This window comes from Tiliqua scincoides, chromosome 1 (assembly GCF_035046505.1).
Source record: "Tiliqua scincoides isolate rTilSci1 chromosome 1, rTilSci1.hap2, whole genome shotgun sequence".
NCBI lineage: Eukaryota > Metazoa > Chordata > Lepidosauria > Squamata > Scincidae > Tiliqua > Tiliqua scincoides.
Window position 1 is genome coordinate 112750046 of NC_089821.1, and position 3827 is coordinate 112753872.

The 3827-nt window shown below is 44.6% G+C and overlaps 1 pseudogene; it reads right to left on the minus strand.

Annotated features, from left to right (window-relative positions):
- Positions 1-1805: 1805 nt before the first annotated feature.
- LOC136637585 (5S ribosomal RNA) lies at positions 1806-1925 on the minus strand (annotated as a pseudogene).
- Between the last annotated feature and the right edge of the window lie 1902 nt (positions 1926-3827).

The following is a 3827-nucleotide window of genomic DNA, read 5'->3' on the forward strand; positions in this document are numbered from 1 at the left end:
TCTCTAGTCCTTGCTCAAATTCTTGAGTCAAGTTCTGAGTCTTAATTCTCTGAGACAAATTTCACAGAAAAAGGAGTTGGTGGTGTGGTGTGGGGGGGAGTTTTAAACACCACCTGATGGCAGGCAGTCCCAGGTACCTGCTCCCCGCTACCCAGCCGATTGATGGCAAGCAAAGCGCCATGGGCAGCCTGGAGCCACCAGCCACAGCATGATCACCACAGCAAGGGTGGCAGGCACTTCCCGCCTTGTCCAGGTCATGGTGCTCGCTTCCAGATCGCCCAGGAGGACTTGCGGTGCTATGCAGAAGTCCCAGTAATTTGAGTTAGCAAGAGCAAAACACACAGCTACTCAGACACAAAAATGGCTTTGAGTCCCAAGTCAAGGCCCAAGTCACGGCCTACGGTCCCAAGTCAAGTCTTAATTGGGCTTAAGCTTGACTTGGGAGCTTAAGTCTTGACTTGGGAGCTTGACTTGGGAGCTTAAGTCTTGATTGGGCTTAAGCTTGACTGGGGAGCGAGTTGGGGGTGCTCAAATATACGTCACAGAGTCTGTCTCATATCTGGACTGGTGGCACCAGAACTGAATGCGTACATTAATAATGATTCTAGGGTGGTGAAATTAATACCACTTACCCGTGCATTCAAATGGTATTGTTCATTATTTATAATTATGAAACATTCATAATTTTCCAATGGATGTGTTTAAAGTACTGCTTGTTTCTGGATATTCTCACTCAGTGATTTTACACCTACTTGATTATTTTACACTAACAAGAATCTTTCGGTTAATGAGTCTCCTGTATAGTTTTTTTTTTAAAGTAATTTTATATTTGGCATCAATATTTTGCAGAATGAACTGCCCACAATTTAATGTCATTTGCTTCATTGTCTAGTTGACATTTTAATACGAGAAACCTGCTGGTGTTCAGTTGTTGTTTGCTGAAATTGTTTTCCCTCAGATCATTTTCATTTAGATCATCTGTCCCTTTTCTGTTGAACTGGGAGAGTGGAATTGACCTTATTTGATGAGGAGAAATAAGAAAATGTTTTTGACTGTTATCATTAATGGTACAAATGAACCTGACTGCTGTTGCTGGAGTCCTCAAATTGAATAGACAGGGTATGCGGTAGCAAATGCTCCTACATTCATTACTCTTGTTTAAAAAGGAACGAGGGAGGGAGAAAAGTAAGTATACCAAAGAGACCAATGTTCAAGTTCTTGGGAGGGGACAGACATGAGATAAGCAGAGCAAGGTGGGAGTGAGAGTAGGGGAGGAGAAGTAAGGAAAAGTACCATCAGATGGGAAGAGACAGAGGGCGCAATCTTAACCAACTTTCCAGCACTGACCTAACCACAATGCAGCTCCAAGGTTGCAGGCCCTTACCTAGAGAAGGCCCCCTTGACTGCCTCCCCATTGCAGGATGCACACCACATTGGCACAGCTATGTCAGTGCTGGAAAGTTGGTTAGGATTGTGCCAATCCTAACCAAGGCAGAAGACATGGGTTATGGAGGGAAGATCCCTGACAACAGAGAGAAGTGCAGAGCCAGGATGGACAACAGGATGGTAAGGACAGCAGGAAAACTGGTGAAAGACAGAAGCAGAGCAAAGGGAACCCAACTGGGCTGGGGAATGTTGGAGAAAGGAGAACAGGCAGAAAAGGTGCTCACCCAGAGGGCTGGGGTCTTCAGCCAAATGGGAAGAGCAAGAAATGCCTTGGCATAGGGATCAGAGGCCACCTTTATGAAGCAACAATAGGTGGGCACAATGGTTGGCAAACTTCAGTCTCCAAAGACTATGGTATAAGCCTACAGCACCTGGTATTCCCAGTCAGTCTCCCATCCAAGTACTAACCAGGCCTGACCCTGCTTAGCTTCCAAGATCAGACAAGATTGGGCATGTGCAGGGTAACAGTTGCTGCAGTGCAAGGGGCCATACGGAATCCCGAATGTATCTGTAGGCACCCATGCACATTCTGCTGGTGGCAGCTTCTGTAAAACACACTCTGGCACTACTGAGTAGTGCACTGCCAGAGTGCTGGCGGGAAGGACAGAGCCAGTGAACTGCTGGCACAGGTCCAAGGAGACCCATTGAGAGGCAAGAGGCTTATTGAGGGAAAAGGGGATTTAAATTCCCAGTCCTTTCTGAAGTCTCCCATTTCACACACACACACCCCTCACTGTGTGGATACAGCATGCATCTTTTCAGTGCGGCTGCACCAGCATGGGTGGGTGGTGAAGGATAGGATTGGACTGTTAGTATATTCAGCAGGACTGCTGGTGTACTTCTTCACCTTCTCCTTTGGCTTGCAGGAGAGGAAGAAGAGGTAGAGTGGTGTGGCTTCAGGAGGTTGGCAGCCATGCCATTGGTTGCAGCAACAGTATTTTAAACTACTACTTTAGTATTTCACTCATTCTTAAAAAGGAAAATATTACAGTTTTTTCCACTGTAAAAATGGGGAAAGTTCCTCTTTAAAATCAATACTTTCCTCTGAAACATTCCTTTTCCCATCTTTTTTGCCATGCTCCTCTGGACATTTTGTAGCTCAGTCAAAAAATGGCAAAAATGCAACAATGCGACACCATGAGGTCCCACCTGTGATATCACCAGGCCTTGCCTCCTGAATCTCAAGTTTGGAGGTGTCTCTGATCTGGCAACAGGTGGCAGTGAGCACTGGAAACATGACACAGATGTGCTCTGACGACTTCTCTGTGCATGGAAGGTGATTCAGTATGACACTCAAGTTTGGCCCAATCAGGTCCACTGCCCAATGTTATCCCTGAATTGCCACCACCGCCTTTGACTAGGCGTGCAAACTTATACCACATGCAACCCCCACCCCCTTAGCTCTTTGCTGAATTGCTTCCATTGCACAGTTCTTTGTCCAAAAACAAGAAGGGATTGCACAAGGATGGAGCTCTTTGCTACCCCTTCCACTTGCTCCTTCCTTGTGTGGTGTCTAAGGTTTAAACAGATTTGTCCCTCTACACTTGAAATCCTGTGCATGAATGGAGTGCTTCGCTCTCCCCTCTCCTTGTTTCATCCTTGCACAGGTTTAAAGTCTAACAGAAACATGTCAGTTCACTCTTTAAATGCCACGTGAGGACGTTGGAACACTGGGAAGCAGATTATCTTAGTTACATCTGCTGGTGCTCTTAAGCTCCAAGAAACATTGCCTTTTAGCCATCTAAAGAGTGTGTGCAATTCTGTGTGTGTGTGTGTGTGTGCGTGTGTTTAATCTAATGCCTTTCTACAAATTCTCTTTCCTTTCCTTATAATCTCAAATGTTCCTGCTTTGCATCACCTTCCTTCCTCCTACCTTCAGATTTCATTTTGTCAGAATCTATTTCAGTTGTAATTGTGTGAGCAGTCCACCTTTTTCTGTTGTACGCTTTCCGTATCTATGCCTAAAGAAACGAGCTATAAAATGTAACACTCGCAACACATTTTCAGTCACAATGGTTCATTGTTAAGCCATCTTTAGGGATTCCATATTAATTTTCTTTTCCATGTGTCAAAAATCACTCAAAGGGAATAGGTGGTTCTGCTGAAAGTGCACTGGCCAAAATCACGAATGATCTTCTCACTGCCAGATCCAAGATCTGTCCTTGATCAGTTTAATGCTATAATATCTATTTTTATTTTCATCTTTTAGAACTGATTTGTCTTCCCTCAAAAAGTCTGTTGTTTCTCCTTGAGAGGAACCCTGAAATTAGTTTTGAGATGGCCTTGTTTTGAAATTTCAGTGCCAACTCTAACATAGTCATGTGTTAATCAACATGCACTTGGTGACTTCATGGATTTCAACCTACCTTATTTCACTTACT